This window comes from Pseudophryne corroboree, chromosome 6, assembly GCF_028390025.1.
Source record: "Pseudophryne corroboree isolate aPseCor3 chromosome 6, aPseCor3.hap2, whole genome shotgun sequence".
In the NCBI taxonomy this organism is placed as follows: domain Eukaryota; kingdom Metazoa; phylum Chordata; class Amphibia; order Anura; family Myobatrachidae; genus Pseudophryne; species Pseudophryne corroboree.
Genome location: NC_086449.1, coordinates 420,885,761 through 420,905,784, shown reverse-complemented (window position 1 = coordinate 420,905,784; position 20,024 = coordinate 420,885,761). Strand labels below are relative to the sequence as shown.

At 42.7% G+C, this 20,024-nt stretch overlaps 1 protein-coding gene and 1 long non-coding RNA gene across 10 annotated transcripts in view; one reads left to right on the top strand and one right to left on the bottom strand.

The window, feature by feature from the left end:
* The window catches only part of MAGI2 (membrane associated guanylate kinase, WW and PDZ domain containing 2), a 1,309,326-nt gene that overhangs the window by 1,012,606 nt on the left and 276,696 nt on the right, over nucleotides 1–20,024 (bottom strand). The window contains exon 1 of one of the 9 annotated variants that reach the window (XM_063926963.1): nucleotides 2,188–2,282. The exons of the other annotated variants lie outside the window; for them this stretch is intronic. The gene's annotated coding sequence lies outside the window, so the exon portion shown is untranslated. Of the gene's footprint in view, nucleotides 1–2,187; nucleotides 2,283–20,024 lie in introns of those variants that run through there. 9 annotated transcript variants of the gene reach the window in all.
* Nucleotides 7,576–18,839, top strand: LOC134935334 (uncharacterized). Its single transcript, XR_010180063.1, has 4 exons — nucleotides 7,576–7,870; nucleotides 7,958–8,070; nucleotides 9,261–9,301; nucleotides 18,537–18,839. It is a non-coding gene; the product is annotated as an uncharacterized LOC134935334 (long non-coding RNA).

Here is a 20,024-nt window from a genome sequence, read left to right as displayed (position 1 = left end):
GATGCTGGATACCATGACTTCCCATACTGCTGTGTTTTCATGAGGCTACATTGCTACAGTATGTTCCTGAGGTGCTGTTTGTACTCCAGCGTAAGAAGTTATTGCACTGGCTGCACCAATCTGCTGGAAGCACTTCAGTGTCCAGTGGTCACATGAATCTACCTGCTACAAGCAGAGGTGGATTTAGGGTTCATGGCGCCCCTAGGCACAATTGTAACAGCTGCTCCATTTGCTAATTTTATTATTTTCATTGATTGGTTTTAAGCCCTCATCTGATAATTGCCAAATTAATATAATAATAATAAAAAAAAACAACCATGAACTAAGATATTTTGTTTGACTTGCTGACAAGATTTGACTTTTACTTGGTACCTTAGAGTGCTAGGTACCATAATAACTCCAGTTATATAAATAAATAAATAATTACAGTATTATTATTATTATTAGCAGCAGTAGTAGTAGTAGTAGTATTTAGTTAATATTGGCTCTTTGAAATGTCTCAATATTGGGACAATGCCATGGCCCAAAGATGGCATGAGTTGGCAAGCAAGACAGATGACTAGGATGTGGCCTACAGAGCAGTTTGACTCCTATTTTATGAAGACCAAATTGTATTCAGTGTTCCTGCAGTGGAGAAAAAAAAAGTGCCAGGGGGTGGATCCCAACAAAAAGTTTCAAAATCTAATTAGAGTTGTCTGTTAAATATCAAGTGCAATGAAAAGCCTACCTGTATGAAACATTACTGTGTTCTGAATCACAGCCAAATTCTACATCTTGAGTGATCTAGAACTGCACCCACAGCATTCCTCTTACACTTCCATTACTAAGCAATACATTAAAGATGAGGAAGTCTTACATAAAATATTAAGCACTTCACAAAGTGTAATATATGCAACCACATAACTAACTGTCTGCATTATAAAATATGTTTAGTATGTGGACCAATACATTTTAACTTTCAGTTTTTCTTTCTACAATATTATTTTAAATGTGTTTCTGTCTCCCTTCAAGCAATATATTCAGAATGCATAAATATTGTCTTGTTTCTTACCAAACATAATAAAATGTAAAAACATAAGTATTTTTTTTTTTACAACAAAAGCAAAACAAATGAAGAATTGGATACTATGGTCAAGAGCAGTCCTTTGTACGGAGTTACAGTAGTCATATGGTAAAACTTGGTGCTAGTATTTTGGTACGGGACAATGTACCATCAAGAAATCAGTAACCATTTAGCCGTATACCCTACTATCTTACCGTCCAGGACACAGTTTCACCCATTTTCACGTCTGACATAAATAAAGGTACAAGCATAATGAGAGGGAGGCAAAGCCGGGGCAGCCAATGGTGGGCTAAAAAAAATATATTTTTGTGCAGACACAGCGGTGTAACGTTGTACCACTGGACACTGAAGAGGTGCCGAGCCACCAACAAAGACGGAGCAGCAAGCAGCATTCATGTCATGCTGGAGGTATGTGTGGGCTGGGGAGATATGGGTCTGGGTTGGGGGGACGGAAATGAAGACATGAGCTGGGGAGATAGGGGATTATGGGGCCCACCTAAAATACATGGAGGGCAATGATGCTGAGAAACACAGAGAAAGAAAAGCTGAGAGACACAAAAGGGGAGGCTGAGAGACACAGAGGGGGTAGCTGAAGGACACAGAGTGTCGGCTGAGGAACAAAGAAGAAGAGTCTGAAATGTACAGAAGGAGAGGGGGAGTCTAAGGGACAGAGAGGGGGAGGCACACAGAGGGGGAGGCTGAGGGACACAGCGGAAGGCTGAGTGACACAGAGGTGGAGGCTGAGAGACACAGAGGGAGGGTGAAGCTGATGGACACAGAAGGTGAAGCTGATGCACACAAAGGGGGAGGCTGATGGACACAGAAAGGGAGACTGATTGATACCGTGTGAGGGACACAGAGGGTGAGACTGAAGGACACAGCGGGGGAAGCTGAGGGACAAAGAGGGGGAGATTGAGAGACATAGAAAAGGAGGCTGAGAGACACAGAGGACAGGAGGGTGCAGCGATGTGGAATAAGCATGAAGTGACACAAAGGACAAGAGGCTGGAGACTCAGGAGATAGAAAGATGGAAAGACAGAATGCTGGAGTGATGGGGCAAGGGGCTGGAGAGAGACAGTGGACAGGAGGCTGGAAAGAAAGTTTCCCAGAGACTGACACATCACCTAGTCAGTATACTGTAACTGTGCTGCCACTCTGTACTGTATAGGAGGAGGCCCAGAAAGAGACTGCACACAGCCCCATCCTCTCTTAGTACGCCTATGCACACTACTCTGCTGTTATGGTGATGCTTCTATGACAACACAATGGCATCACCAGAACAGCAGAGTAGTGTGCAGGGACATATAAAGTGCTTTGGCAGAAAGACCCTATATAAGTAATCAACAGACGGTAGGATCAATTTCTGGGAAGGCTTAAGATGTCAATACATCTAGGGAATGGAAAGTAGTGGTTGTAGTTGTAGTCTAGGTAGAGAATGTCTATCAAACCAAACAAACATAAATATAAATTTAGGCAAACCAAAACAGTTCAGATGAAACAAAGCCAGACAGAACAGAGCAAAAGAAATCACAACACACTACAGGCACACCATCGATTATCCGGCACCTGATGGTCTGGCACCTCTTTTAATGTCTACACATCAGGTGCTGGGGGAAGTAAGGCTGCGGGTGGGAGTTAGGATGCGGGAGGGCATAGATAGGCAGCGGGAGGCTTAGATAGGTTCTGGCTGGGGGAGTCTGGCCGCAGGCGGGTAGTCAGGCTGCAGCAGGGGGGGCCAGGCTGTGGGCAGGGAGCTAGGCTGTGAAAGACACACTGGATAGAAAAAATAGGCTGGGGGGGGGGGGGGTCAGGATGATGCCGATACCACTGATAGTCCGGCAAAATGGATAATCCATAAAGAAAGGGGTCAGGAGGCTGGAAAGGCAGGGGGCAGGAGAGACACAGGGGGCAGGAGACTGGAGTGAATACAGGGGGAACTCCCAGCTCGCCAGAGGAGTAGGCAAGTCTCCAGGTTCACCCCCCATCATGTAGCCAACACAGCACCCCTTGAAGATACATGGTCATGCTGTCACACCGTTTCTGCCCCTATTCAGCATAATATCCCTGCCACACACCCTCATGCCTAACAATGCCCCCCACCCACCCCATTGTGCCGAACTGTCGGCATGTATGGGCAGGCGGTGAAACAGGGCCATGAGTCTGGTTGAAACTTTGTTATATGATGATGACATTGGTTATATTCCTACACAAACAGGCATCTTCCAGACCATGTGATCTCCTCCATAAATAGTGAATACCAACAGAAGACTCTGCCCAGGGAAGATCAATTTCTTCAGAAGTTCCCTGTTGCAGAGAACCACCATATATGTAAGCTGTATTTGTAATGTAATAGAGAGGAATGTTCCCAGAGTGACGAGAAATGGGTGGCGTGTCATGCTGAAATGCTCACATTTCAATTGACCACACCCCTCATCACACATGGCCACTCCCCTCTACACATATGGCCATGCCCATTTCTTTTGCATGTGTGCACCACAAAGTACCACTGAGAAATCTATTTGCACCACTGCTTATAAGCACAATCTCAAAACAAACGTGGCACTAGGGTGTAATACTGTATATTAAAGCATTAACAGAATTTTAAAACTATGGAAGATGGCTGCTGCTTGCTGCTATGTATAGAAGTAGCTAAACTCTCTCAAATATCACAAGTTTACTGCTACAGTAAGCAAGACACGTTGGCTAATGAGTACCCACATGGACAGTGTCAGACTGAGGCATGAAGGGCCCACCAGGGGAATGCTGTTGTAGGGGCCCATGCTTATGGGTGTGGCCAGGCTCCAGTGGGGGTGTGGCCAGCCAACACAGAGGTTTGACTAACCATTACAGAGTACGTGTTCTGTGCCCCTTGATAAATATATAATAAACCATATTCTTGTGAAGTACAATGTAACATATGTATAATGCATAACTCAAGTGCACCTGGATAAAGTCTGGAACCTGATCCCCAGAGGAGGAGGAGGGCCCATGGGCCGTGGGGCCCACCGGTGGTTCCCCTGTGGGCCAGTCCAACCCTGCACATGGATGTTTAGGCTGCACTGCTTTCTTTCTTTACGAAGCACAATCTCAATGGGCTTGATTCAATTCAGTGTGAATTGAACAGTGCCAGGAAGGAGCACCCAGAGATGTTCAATTCAGCGCAATGTTATGCCGGAGTTGAGAATTACTTCTTGCATCCCTCCGGGAATGTGAGCAGAAATCCAGCAAAACTACTGGTGCTGCGCCCAGCACTAAAGTGGGAGAATGCAGGTTCTCACGACTAAACTCCATGTTTAAGGTGCGAGAACCGGCATTTCCTGACATAACAGTGCATGGAATTAAATAGCTCCAAAAGCTCCTTCCCGGTACTGTTTGCACTGATTTGAATCGAGCCCAATCTGTTAAAAAGGAAATTCACGTCTTACTGCTCAACACCTATATATATAAGTGGCAATATATATAAGGAAAATAGCAAAAGAAAATGATTTGAACTTTTGAAAGGACTAAAGGATGTGACCTAAATAAAAATTTATAAATAATCAAATCCAACCCATTTTTACTTTATCAGTTCTAATTACCTGTAAAAGAACAATATTGCTACTACTTTCAAAATATATTTCCATAGGTGGTGGTGCAGCTTTACTAAGAGGGTGAATGTGTTACATGTCAGAGTTCACACTTGTGTTGGAACTACTAGAAATGTATTTGTACAGTATTTGTCAAGCAACGAAAATGCCTACTCCCCCTCACAAAATAAACTGCTAGTTTCATACCTCCAAATAATTAAACTTTAGTGTAAACATGTGCACTACTGCTTTTATTTCAAAGGGATACATAGACACCAAGTAAATACATAACCATTTTGTTTTGTTTAGGATCTAAATCTACCAGTCATTTAGATATTTAGTCGATGTATGCTAGATATTTAGCTTCGCTCTTCTTGTTCTGTACAGTACATCCATTACCTCCCATTCTCTCTTCTCTTTGCTGGGTATTATTGATGCAAGTTTCCGAATATTTAACAGACCATGCTGTACATCGATAATAGACATACAAACACACTTCAGAACCACAAACATAAAACACAGTTCATTGTACAAATCCATAAATACACAATGCAAATCTTACTATATTATGTAACAGCTACATTAATATTGTGCAACATTATTGCATAACCAGAAGTCATATATAGTTTTGGTAACCAGAAAAGATTGTACCTATTTATGCAACAGACAGAAAATAGGACAGTGGAGAATTACAAGGTATGTTCTTTGCAGAAAACAAACAAACATTAATAAGACATACTGTAGATACTGTATACACTCCTTGTGCCACCAATGTTTCCAGCTATATATCAGCATGACTGTTTATGGTACATTCTCATAAATGAAGATGTGCTGTCCTATTTACAAAGGTATGTTGCTTACAAAGAAGTATTGAGTGCAGATACAGTTCAATGAGATCCTAATTTGGATGCATTTCCAATAATGAAATGAATCCTCAGTTGGATAAGATCCCTATTTGTCATCTGTAATTAATTATTTTTCATATATTTAGCATTTAAGAGAATCAATTGTTATTCCAACATTTTACAATAACAGAATGTTTATTTGACAGCTCCTGCAACAGTGGAACTTACAAGCGAGTTACTCACTACTATGTATTTCCTGCTCAGAGAGGAGCAGACGTAGCATTACATGCCTGGAATGTGCCAGCTCACATGCAAAGCTTTCTAGGGCTTCAAATGCCTTGCTGACAGCAGAGAACTCATTAAGCTGCATGTGGGTACCATGTGATTTTCCTTTGAATGCAGAACTCATATGAGATGGCAGAGGCATCATGGATGGCAGATATACAGTGTGGGTCCCTGTAGCTTTTGCTACCCCAGCTATCCAATTACTTACTGTATGCCCATGCTTATATTGGACAGTATCTCTGCAGTGTATTCAGTAAATTTTTATATACATTTGGGTAGCAACAGATTTCCTACTGTGCCCTACACACTGGGCGATAACACTGCAAGATATGAACGATCTCGTTCATTAATGATTGAGATAACGTTCATATCTTTCAGCAGGGGCGTAAGTTCATACCAGACGCCCAGAGGCAAAATAGATGATGGTGCCCCCTTACCCTACCCTACCCCCCCCCCCCCCCCCCCCGACCTGTAGGAGGTCAGGTGCAGCAACTGGAGCTGGTAATAAGTGAGTGGCTCCTTTAGGGTTATTTCACACAGGGCAGTTTTCACTGGCCGGCAAAAAGCTACTTGTTTTTTTGGCCGTGATCAGTGACTTTCATACACAATAGCTTTTTTGCCATGATGAACATTGTGAGCATGCGATCCTACTCAGTGGTGAAGACCAGTGCCGTAACTAGGCATTTTAGCGCTGTGTGCAAGAACTGACATTGGCGCCCCCCCCCCGTACAAGATAGGCGCAGTGCGCGCCGTAGGCGCGTGAAAAATATATAGGGGCGTGGCTTCACTGGAAGGGGCGTGGCAACAAAATGATAGCAATTCACACTACGGTGCACAGTAGTCTCCATTATTCAAATTACGCTGGACAGTAGCGCCACTACACCAGTTAGAGCCCCTTTTATACATTACAATAGACAGCGTCCCCCTTTTTACACATTGCGGCAGCCAGTCCCCCTTTTTACACATTGCGGCAGCCAGTCCCCCTTTTTACACATTGCGGCAGCCAGGACCCCTTTTTACACATTACGGCAGCCAGTCCCCCTTTTTACACATTGCGGCAGCCAGTCCCACTTTTTACACATTGCGGCAGCCAGGACCCCTTTTTACACATTACGGCAGCCAGTCCCCCTTTTTACACATTGCGGCAGCCAGACCCCTTTTTACACATTGCGGCAGCCAGGACCCCTTTTTACACATTGCGGCAGCCAGGACCACTTTTTACACATTGCGGCAGCCAGGACCACTTTTTACACATTGCGGCAGCCAGGACCACTTTTTACACATTGCGGCAGACGGGACCCCTTTTTACACATTGCGGCAGACGGGACCCCTTTTTACACATTGCGGCAGACGGGACCCCTTTTTACACATTGCGGCAGATGGGACCCCTTTTTACACATTGCAGCAGATGGGACCCCTTTTTACACATTGCAGCAGATGGGACCCCTTTTTACACATTGCAGCAGATGGGACCCCTTTTTACACATTGCAGGAGAGAGAGAGAGAGACAGAGAGAGAGAGAGAGAGAAAGAGAGAGAGGGGGATATACTTACCTTCTCCCCGCTGACAGGCTCCTCGTGCAGCTTCCTCTCCGTGCAGTGTGAAGTCAGTTGAGAAGGAGGAGGAGGGAGGGGGAGCAGAGAGCCGCAGCAGCGCTGTTTGATTGGTAGTAAGCGCTGCTGCAGCATCCCCCTCTCCTTCTGTATTGGCTGCCTGGCGCTGCTGTGGATGCTGGGATGCATCCACAGCAGCGCCAGGCAGCCAATACAGAAGGAGAGGGGGATGCTGCAGCAGCGCTTACTACCAATCAAATAGCGCTGCTGCGGCTCTCTGCTCCCCCTCCCTCCTCCTCCGCTGCCCGGCGCTCCTGTCTTCTCTCCTCCAGCGCGGCGCACGGCGCAGTCACAGAGGCGGCATGTAATGAGTCAATTTGACTCATTATATGCTGCTGGCCGTGCGCCCCCAGGGCAACTGTGCTGTGTGCCAAGCCCCCTTGGCACACACGTAGTTACGGCCCTGGTGAAGACGGCTGTAACACGGCAGCCATTCCGTGTTCATGCAGTGTGTGGAAGGCCTAATGTAGTAGTTCCTTCCACCGGAACAAAACAAAGGTAAAAAGCTGTCCGATTTACAGCTGGACAGCCAAAACTGCCCCGTGTGAAATAACTCTAAAAATGTCCCGTCTCTCATTTCCGTAGTCCATGCCAGTCAAAATCAATAGAGGATGATGGTAGCTGTGAGCATGCTGGTGGTGTGTAATATGTACTGTGCTATCCCATCTACATGGTCTGGACAAGCCAAGATCAAACAGGTATATACAAATACACACAGCCACATATATACATAGCCATATATAAACACACACAGACACACATAAACAGCCACATACTGTATATACATATAATATACACAAACAACCACATATACATACATATACACACATAACATATACACAGCCACATATATACATATGTGCACACACAATCACAACTATACACATAGCCACATATACTCTCTCTCTCTGTCTCCGCACCATCAGCGTTCTCTGTCAATCCACTCTACTCACCCATTACTCCTCATGCAGACACCGCTGCCTACCGCTGCTGGACATGCCGCTGCATGCGGGAGCTGGCCAGCCGTGGGTGTCTGGGGCAGGATCCATACAGCCGAGTCGTCCGTAGGCGGAAGTCAGGGAGCCGAGTGCAGGCAGCCGATTTGTCAGGGGGTGGGGCCGTGCTGCTGGGTTGTCAGGGGGCGTACACACAGCCGGCAAACACTGCCTCCACTTATACTAAATGAAATGCTGCTCGTGAGCATATACTGTACGCTCACTGTAAGTGACTGGTGCGCAGTGATGTAAGTGAACCAGAGGCAAAGGAGAAGGTGCCCCCTCCACTGCTGAAGCCCGGCGGCAACCGACTCCATTGCCTCCGGGACTTCTGCCCCTGTCTTTCAGTGTGGAGGCACCAGCGATGAATGATGCGCGGCCCCACGCTCGTTCATCACTGGTGCCCCATCGGCTTTGCATGCAGACCAATATGGACGAGATCGTCCATATTTGCCTGCACTTCTACGGAGTTGGGTGAAGGGGGAGTGAAGAAACTTCACTCCCCCTCGTCACTGTTCCCCCGCCGCCGGGTCGCCCGTCTGCCGTTACGGCGGTCGGGCAGCTCGGCGGCACATCGCCGTGTCTGTAGGGCCCAGATATTTGTAAGGACCTAGTATGTTTAAGGGCTGCAGGCTAACAACTTGTTTAACAGTGCGGCACATTCTGAAGATAAAAGCAGAGCTGTCATTGGTTTCTGGGAGTGATCAAGGTAAAATGCATACAGTAGCTTCAGTCAACACATAATGTTGACACTGAGGATGTCGACAGGTGCAGAATGTCGTGTTTTAACATGTCAACATTCATAATGTCATCGCTGACATACTGTAATGTCATTGTGTCATACCACACTCTTTGCTCTCTGATATATAATTATTATTTTTTTTATCTTGGAGTGTTGGAGAGCACAAGAAGGTCATCATAAGTCCTGAATAAGGTACATCTCTAAATCTGGAGTTATTTTAATTGTAAATTGATATAAAAAGCCTATAATTATAGGGACATTGTAAAATGATGCATTCAGGTTGTGAAACAAATTGACTTATGCAATATAACAGTTTGAAATACAATTACATGTACAACTGATGTTTTAATTTTGCTTTTGTAGTAAAATTAGGCTTAATGGCTCCTGAATCACATTGGACATTTTTCAAAGAGTGTGTCAGATAATGGCTGGATGTAATAGCCTCTGATTTCCCTAAAATAATGGGTTTGCAAAAAATTACTATAGACTGAAAGCTGGTGAGCAGGGTCCACCTACCTCTTTGTCTGTCTGTTATTACCCAGTCTTGTTTGATTACTGTTAGTTCCCAATTGTAAAGCATAATGGCATATTCTGGTGCTATATAAGTAAATGTTAATGTAAATTAAAAAAAAAAAAAAAAATCACCAGAAATCAATGGATCGTTTCAGGTTGCAGTTGCGATTTTTTTTCTTCTAAAATATTTTTTTTTTATTGAAGCATTATACACAATGTACTGTATTAAGACATAATGAACAAAGTAAGTCTTACACAGAAGAATAACAGGGCATCCATTTATGTGGTATACATAAATCACAGCTAAACCAAATACATAAAAGCATAAGAATGGGCAGTGTAAAACCATAAGACATGCTGTATGAGGGCATCTAAGTTAAAAAGAGCAACCAAAACAAAAAAATAAAAATAACAAATGAATAAATAACAGAAAAATAAAAAATAATAATAATAGTAATAATAATAATTATAATAGTGTAAGTCTCTCGCCCCCCCTCCCCCCCCCACCACAGAAACCCCTCAATTCCCCACTTAGGTACTGTAGCATTTCAGACAAGTGTGTTAGGTGGGTCATTATCTATGAGGCGTAATAGGTACCAAGAGGCATTATGGAGCTAGTGATGAATTTGGCATCTCATTTCAGTTGGATAGTGTGGAAATATAACTCTCCTACATATATAAAAAAAATGACCCCTATATGTTCCTCTTCCAGAGTTGCCTCCACCCAGTCCATACAAACCACGTAGAAAAGTTTTTACTTAAAAAAAAAAAAAGGATAATGATGGGGGAGATGGGGAATTCCGTTCATGCAGTATTGTTTTGTGAGCATCTGAGCTAATGGCCTAGAGTAATTGCCTGCCCCTTTGCTTATTTGAGTAGTGACTGGCAATAGACCAAACACTGCCCATTTTGCAGTGAAAGGGAGGTCATTAACCAAATGATCTCACCATATTGCTTGACCTGGAGAAAGAACCACCTAACTAGTGGACAGATAGCCAAAAACAGTGAAATAAATCTGCATTGTCCGTCCTACACCTATAGCATGAGTGAGTGGGGGAGCATCCCATAAGGATACTCCTATGTGGAGAAAGATACACACGGTGGAAAATGCTCAAAAACATTTCAGTATACATGGCTATATACTGAAAAACCTATGGGAAGCCTTCACTGCATTTAGCAAATCTTTAGTCGAAAGTGAAGGAAACTGTGGTAACCACTGCACATATAATTTCGAAAAATAAACATAGTAATTGGCAATAATTTTTTTTAAAGATTGGAGGGTCTACTAAAAGTGTATTCACAGTGTCTTGCCAGTCATTAGCTGAAAACTGCCAAATAATTGAAGTAATATAGTGCTTCACCTGAAGAAAAGCCACAGGATGATCACCTAAAGTAGCATACTTTTCCACAGCTTCTGCAAACGTTAAAACTTGTTTTGTTTCCCTATTAACCAGACATCCTATATTAGTAATTTGGCCAACTCACCACATCGTAAATGGATATGAGGCCTGATAGTTCTGGAAGTCGGAATTATCCAGGAATAGAAGGAATAAGGATTTATGAGCATTTAAACTCATTTTATGCCGAATCACATGCCAGAGTTTCCTGGTATTTCACATTTGGGGATTATCTTTTAGATTTTGAGGCACCCCTTGGTCTTGGAGATGTAGGAAAGCATGTAGGCTACCACTGTCCAGAAAACCCCTCTCAACAGAGGTACTTGCAAAATTATTACAGTTGTGAATTCAGTCAGATAGGTACCTAAACATGGCTGCCAGGTTATACCAGTTGTGATGTTTTAAGAAGTTTCAATACAAATCATCAGCTGTAATAAGCTTTGAATTGATAAGTCATTGAAAACACTTTAGAAGAACATGCCAAAAAATAAAGGTCCCTCTGCCCGGCGTCTTGGTGGCTCAAGTGGAAGAAGCATTGCAGTACTGCCAAGATTTTTCACGTGCTGCTCCATATCTCTCAAACTCTCTATCTCTCACTATCAGACTCTACACATCTCTACAAAACATCAAACAGGCTCTAAAAACCCACTTCATCAAACCCAGCCATCTCTCATCCTAACCCTCTGTTCCACGCTCAATGTCTACCATATCTGTGTCACCCATGTCTGTCTGCCCCTGCCCTTTAGAATGTACGTTTTCACATGTGTGCTTTTCCTTCTCTTACTTAGACTATCATCTGCTCCATTATCTCTGCAATGGCACTTAACCCCCGGTTTCTGCCTCCCTAATGCATATTTTGGTGTCAAGGCCACTGATGCAGATGTTTATATACCCTAAAAAATTATTTAAATGCATAAATGGTAAGAGGCTAAAAAAAGATAATATAGGACCATTAAAAAGCGAACTGGGATTCTTGATAAATGATGACAAAGAAAAATCTGAAATATTAAACACATTTTTTCCATCATTGTTTACTAGAGAGGACCAGATGGTGGGATTAGTGAGTAACAATAATAATAGTAATGATAAAGGTCCACTGCTTAATACTTATCTGTCTGAGGAAGTAGTCTGTAAGTGTTTAAAAAAAAATGAAGACTAATAAATCTCCTGGTCCAGATGGCCTACATCCTAGGGTTGTGATGGAGCTAAATGCTGAAATAGCAAGACCACTGTATCTGATTTTCACGGATTCACTTACATCAGGCATGGTACCAAAGGACTGGCGTATCGCAAATGTAGTCCCAATATTTAAAAAGGGTATTAAACTTCATCCTGGTAACTATAGACCGGTTAGTCTGACATCAAGAGTGGGGAAACTATTGGAAAGTATACTAAGGGATAGCATACAGGATTACTTGAAGAACTCCCATGCTATTAATAGGAACCAGCATGGTTTTGTGAGAAATAGTTCATGCCAAACTAATTTGATTAGCTTCTACGAGATAGTAAGCGACAACTCGACCAGGGTAATGCAGTAGATGTGGACTATCTGGATTTTGCAAAAGCTTTCAACACAGTGCCTCACAGAAGGCTGATTTGCAAATTAAGGGAGCCCTGTATAGGAGATACTATTTGTACATGGGTGAGTAATTGGCTTGATAACAGGGAACAGTGAGTGGTGATTAATGGGATGTTTTCAACCTGGGATAAAGTAATTAATGGAATACCACAGGGTTCTGTGCTGGGGCCACTATTATTTAATATATTTATTAATGATTTAGGAGAAAGACTAGAAAGTACAGTGTAAATTTTTGCAGAAAATACTAAAATATGTAGGGTTATCAAATCAGATGTGGATTTGTAGTCTCTTCAGAGTGATTTATTTAAACTGGAAATTGGGCAACAAAATGGTGTATGAGATTTAATATGGATAAATGTAAAGTTATGCACTTTGCGACTAAGAATAAACATGCAATCTACCAATTAAATGGGGAAAATATAAGGGAAACGGTATTAGAAAAGGATTTGGGGGTTTTCATTGATAGTAGATTTATTTAGCAACACACAATGTCAAAGTGCAACAACAAAGGCAAATAAGGTGTTAGCATGCATTAAAAGGGGAATTGAGACAAGGAATGAGAATGTAATCCTGCCTCTGTACAAATCATTGGTACAGCTGCATCTTGAGTGTTGTGTACAGTTTTGGGCACCACACTATAAAAGAGACATATTAGAACTTGAAAAGGTTCAGAGGCGAGCTACAAAATTGATTAAGGGGTTGGAGACACAGGACTATGAGGAGAGGCTTTCTAGATTAGATATGTTTAGACTAGAAATTAGACGACTGTGAGGAGATATAATTAATATTTGCAAATATATAAAGGAGCAATATGCAGACCTATCAGGTGATTTGTTTACTAAGAGACCTCTACACAAAACGCGCGGACACCCGCTAAGGATTGAGGAGAGGAAATTTCGTACTCAGCGCAGGAAGGGATTCTTCACTGTAAGGGCAATACGAATATGGAATATACTGCCAGACAAGGTTGTAATGGCGGACTCAGTCAATGCGTTTAAAAATGTATTAGATGCATTTCTAACTGAAAAAGATATTTGAGGATATAGCATTTAACCTGAATAGAATGGGGACTACAATATAATTCATGTTGAACTCGATGGACTACTAGTCTTTTTTCAACCTCACCGACTATGTTACTATGTTAATATGTACCCATCCTGCATTGTCTTGAACTGTAAGTCATTGTTTTTTGTTTTGCTCATTTGTCTACTGCAGAACCCTTATGATGCCATATAAATAAAGGATATAATATTTATTTATTATTTATTAACAGTTTCTTATATAGCGCAGCAAATTCCGTTGCGCTTTACAATTTGAAATAACAATAACAAACTGGGTGATAACAACCAGTCATAGAGGTAGGAAGGTCCTGCTCGCAAGCTTACAATCTATAGGGAAATAGGCATGTGCACACAAGGAAAGGTGCTATCTATTGCATAGAATGAGAAGACATGTGAAGATATGTGTGGACTGTACAGAGTGGATGCAATTTGATAGGAAGGTTTATGAAAGTTATGTGGGCGGTTCTGAAATTTGATATGCTTGCCTAAAGAGGTTAGTTTTCAGGGAACGCTTGAAGGTTTGGAGACTAGAGGAGAGTCTTATTGTGCGAGGTAGGGCATTCCACAGAGTGGGTGCAGCCCGATGAAAGTCCTGCAATTGTTAGTGGGAGCGAGTAATGAGTGTGGATAAAAGACGCCGGTCTTGTGAAGAGCAAAGAGGTCCGGTTGGGAGATATTTTGAGATAAGCGAAGTGATGTACGTTGGTGTAGTTTGGTTAATGGCCTTGTGTGTGAGTAAAAGTATTTTATATTGAATGCGGTAGAGTACAGGTACCAATGGAGGGACTGACAGAGTGGATCTGCAGACGATGAACGTCTAGCGAGGAAGATAAGCCTCGCCGCTGCATTCAGAATGGATTGTAGTGGTGAGAGTCTCATTTTGGGAAGACCAGTTAGGAGACTATTGAAATAATCAATGTGGGAGATAATGAGAGCGTGGATTAGAGTTTTAGCAGTGTCTTGTGTAAGGTATGGTCGTATTTTGGATATGTTTTTTAGATACATGTAACATGATCTTGAGACAGATTGAATGTGGGGAACAAAGGACAGATCAGAGTCAAGCGAGCTTGTAGGGTAGGGTAGTCGAGTTTTCAACAGTGATAGAGATATCAGGTTGGTACCTACTTTTGGCCGGTGGAAATATAATTAACTCTGTCTTTGAAATATTCACTTTGAGGTGGCGAGATGTCATCCAGGATGAAATGGCAGAAAGGCATTCAATGACACGGTCCAGTACAGATAGGGACAAGTCAGGGGAGGATAGGTAGATTTGAGTATCATCTGCATACAGATGATACTGAAAACCAAAAGAGCTGATTAGTTTACCAAGAGATGAGGTATAGATAGAGAAAAGCAGAGGACCCAAGACTGAGCCTTGCGGTACTCCAACTGAAAGAGGTAGCGAAGAGGAGGTAGATTCAGAGAAGCGAACACTGAAGGAGCGATTAGATAGGTAGGACAGGAACCAAGAAAGGGCTGTGTCTTTAAGACCTAGGGATTGTAGTGTCTGTATGAGAAGAGAGTGGTCTACAGTGTCAAATGCAGCAGATAGGTCTAGAAGAATAAGGAGTGAGTAGTGGCCTTTAGACTTCGTAGTGACCAAATCATTAACCACTTTAGTCAGTGCCGTCTCTGTGGAATGTTGGGAACGGAAGCCTGACTGAAGTGGGTCCAACAAAGTGTATGAGTTAAGAAAGTGTGTGAGTCAAGTGTAAGCAAGTCTCTCAAGTAGCTTAGAGAGACAAGGGAGCTGAGAAATAGGGCGGTAGTTTGAGAGAGCATTAGGGTCAGAATTTTTTTTTTTTTTATAGGAGTAATCACTGCATGCTTGAAGAGTGAAGGAAAAATACCAGTAGAGAGAGAAAGAGAGATTACAGATGTTAGTTAAGGTAGGGATGAGCACCAGAGACAGAGCTTTACTTATTTGTGAGGGTAAAGGATCAAGAGGAGAGGTAGTAGTGAAGCAGGATGAGAAGAGTGATGATACTTCATCTTCATTTGTGGGATCAAATGAAGAAAGAGTGCCAGAGGGTTCAGGTAAAGAACGGAGCAGGTCACTGGCTGCCGAAGAGCATACCATTTCATCTTGGATCTTATCAATCTTCTCCTTGAAGTAGGAAGCAAGATCCTGTGCCTTGATAGTGGCTGGTGGGGTAGGTGAGGGAGGATTCAGAAGTGATTTAAATGTATTAAAGAGTCGTTTGGGGTTAGAGGCTTGAGCAGAGATAAGAGTTTGGAAATATGTTTGTTTGGCAGTGTCCAGGGAATTTTTATAAGAATGGTAGACAGTCTTATATGTGAGGAAGTCACTTGAAATACGAGATTTACGCCACTGATGTTCAAGTTTTCGTGTGAGTTTTTGTAGTTGTCTTGTTAATTTGGAGTGCCATGGTTGACATCTAGGCCTACGTGGAGTGTGATGGGTAGCTGGAGCCACTTTATCAAGGGCTAGTTCTAGAGTCTCATTAAGGTGTGATACAGCCATCTCAAGAGAGGTGAATGCAGAAATAGGTGAAAGCAGTTGTTGGAGTGAAGTGGAAAGTTCTTGAAGATTAATTGTGTTAATATTTCTGCGGGTTAATAATAATAATGATAATAATAACACTGCTCAGCTACAGTGAAGTACATACTTTAAACATTTTTTATAAATTAGTAAAAGTGATTTAAGCAGTAACGCATTAACAAATGCTTTTTCCCAAGAATAGGAATGTGTACCCCATCAAGATAGAAGACAAAGGGAAAACCATTGCTTTTTGTTGGCGAAAAACACCCGCTTTCTCCAACAAAATGGCCAATTGCTGTTTCAAAAATCAACCCCTTAAAAACAAAACACCTTTTATTGATAAGTCGCTTATAGGTCCGTGTTTTGTGCTTACACCTCATTCTATGCTAGCCACCCTCTGGGCGCCAACCTAGGATTATGTACTTACCTGTCACTTGGTAACAGTAGTGTTTACAACCAAAGTGTCTTTTTTTTCATTTTCACCTGGCACTTCTACCAATAATCTGGATGGTCTGTTTTCTGTGCTTCCTCATCCCAATATAAAAACATAACAAAACATTACCCCCAAAAACAACCTTCTTTTAAAACTGTCACTTCCATATGGGATGTAGTCAGGATCCCAGTGGTCAGGATCCCGAAGGTCATGATCCAGACAGCTAAATCCCGATGCTCACAATGCGGACAGATTGCGATGGTAAGTATTAGGGTTAGGTTAAGAATTAGGGTTAGACACTAGGAAAGGGTTATGGTTAAGCTCCGGGAGGGGACAATTAGGCTTAGGCTGCAGGGGGGAACAGTTAGGGATAAGACGCAGTTAGGGTTAGAATACTCACCGTGATCCATCTGCATTCTGACTGTCAGGATTCAAAACAATCAGTATCCTGACTGCTGAAATTTCATACCCTACACTTCCATATATTTTAATAACATTTTTCTGTACTCACTCTCTGCCTACTGATATGAAGAGAGCTGTGACAGGTAAGAGAGGGCAAAGGAGGATGGAGGTGATGGGGAGGGACCAGGACCCCCACAGGACTATTTTAACAAGCCCGGGGCTGGTTACTTAGTACCCATTTCCCCTACCCCTCTCGGCACCACTGTTCATATGTAAGTAGTTATGGCTTTGCCTGGGGCCCACCTCCTCCTCTAGGAATCAGGTTCCAGACTGTGCTCTTAAATGATACATTATACATACAGTATGTAGCCTTATACTGCACAGGACTGTGGTGCATTTTCTACAGTGCATTGCTGTTATTAATCTGTTACATTATCATGCATGGACTAGCAGTATTTACCATATAGTACATTTATCAAGGGGCGCAGCCTATGCACTCTCTATTGGTGAGGAAAACTAACGTGGCGGCTGACCACTGAAGACCTCTAACCTCTGAATACTGGCCATACCCCTAAACATGGGCCCATTCCACTGCATTCCCCCGGTGGGCCCTTCATGCTACAGTCCGACACTGACTCTGCCCACTTCCCATTTTGCACATTATTGTTATTTCCTGAAATACAGCATTGCTGTGCACATAAAAAGTAACATGTCCACTTATTACTAGAGTAAGCACTCCTGTACAAATGTGCCCAACAAGACTGGCATGGGGTTAGGTTGCTACTGATGTCTCTCATCCAGAGTGCTAACATTTGTAGTCACTTCTCTGATTGATATTGCATATAAATAAATCATCCAGTGGTGGATTTTGCCTATGGGTTGCAGGACTGCAGCACTCAGAGTAAAATCTGCCACCCAGCTCAGTGTCAGCGAGCCAGATGCAGTCAGTAACTTTTGGAAGTACTACCTGTCAGTCACAGAACTACAGACCGTCCCATTGGGATGTGTTTCCTCTCTCTGTAGGAAGCTACTCCTTGCCTTTCGCACAGCCCAATCCGACTTCTATGGGCTGCAGCCGCTGCAGTCCATAGAAGCCGGGGGGGGGGGGGGGGGTTTGCGCATGTGTAGTTGCATTGCAGTGTCTGTGCATGCGCCGGTCCTGGCACCCACCATATCCATTGCACATTGCCAGGACTTGGGCTGTCTGTCTCCTTCCTGGGCACTGGGGTAGCAGCAGCCCCTCTAAAAGTAAGCAGGAGCCGTCGCTGGATAGTACTCCTCTCCCTAACATTTTTTGTCAGGTCCATTTTGATATTTTTATACAGGTTTTGTCTGGTATGTGACAAATACAGAAAGTGTCATAAATACGAGTATAGAGTTTATATAATATATTAAGAATTGTCTCACATGTCTCTTACAACTGTACTAGGAAAGCAATGCTATTCCAGTGGCGATATCTTTATACTTTAAATGGTTTTCTTCCTGGGGTTATTGTTCTTTTCATTCCACTTACATATTTTCTCTTATTCTGCACAATAGGGAGCATGCACAGTGATACAAATTCATTGTGTCAGCCTACAGAAATGCCAGCCACAGAACAGCAGATGTGGTCTGCCTACTAGCATGAGCCAGAATTAGTTGCCTTATGGAAATGGCATGTGACGTGTGTAATTTTAGTAGTCTACGTGAATTCTCAACCATGAAACATCTTTTTTTGTCTTCTGCATAAGTTACAGTCCTCGTGTTCTGTCATATGAAATACCCTATTGTGCTATTCTTTTTCTTAATGTAGGTTTTTTAAATTACTTTACTGCCTTCTACAAACAATAATATTTAATGCTTGTCCATACATAGCAAACTCAATCTTTAAAAGTGCTATATAAATATGTGTAAATTGTCATTTCTGTTGAATGATATAAAACTGCACTCATTACAAAGGCATAGAGGATTATTTACTAAAGCTTCTAAAACAGAGAATTGGTGATGTTGCCTATAGCAACCAATCAGATGCTATAATTTCTCTATTGCCTTTTAGAAAATGATAGCCAGCATCTGATTGGTTGCTACGGGCAACATCACCAATTCTCTGTTTTTGAGGGAAGGGCCAGCATCTTGAGGCCCGGTACAGTGATATCTCTGGGGCCCCCTCAGAGCAACGGAATTTGCTGCGCTATATAATAAACTGTTATTAAATAAATAAATAAATATATATATATATTTATCTACAGTATACAGATATATAAATATGTATATCTCTCCTTCCTCCCCCACACACACCACGGTCTGTCTCTCCCTAATAACTCCATGATGATTCCCTGATCACATCCCCGCCGGACACTAAGTGGTATATACTTGGGGCCCCTCTGATCCTTGGGACCCAGTACAGGTGTCCCCTTTGACCCCCCCTGTCGCTGGCCCCGTTTGAGGCCACATGTACTAAGCCTTAAAAAGTGATACATTTCACGGTGATGAATTACCAACCAACCAGCTTCTGTTATTTTTCAAACCCAGCCTGTGACATGGCAGTTAGGAGCTGATTGGCTGGCACTTTATCACCATGAAATGTATCACTTTTCAGGCTTAGTACATCTCCCCCAAAAGCTTTAGTAAATTTACCCCATAATGTTTAGGTGTGCGCTTCTCTACCGATTGATTTTGTCTGGCAAAGAATGTCCTTGATAAAGACCTTGTGGGGAAATGTAATAGTGAAAGAGTGGAGAAGTGAGCCAGTGAAGAAGTTGCCTGTGGCAACCAATCAGTATTGAAGTAACATTTATAATTTGCATACTATAAAATCATACAGGGCAGCTGATTGGTTGCCATAGGCAACTTCTCCACTGGCTCACTTCTCCAATCTTTTCACTGCTTAGTATATCTTGCCTTTTGTCACCGACATACTGTTATATACTTAGAGACCCACTGTCTTGCATTCAACCCATCCCTCATGCCTATTACCTACTCTCCTGCAACTCTCGGACTCCCAGTAGAGTAGACCAGTCCCCCCGATTTCCAGTAAGGTCTGGACAC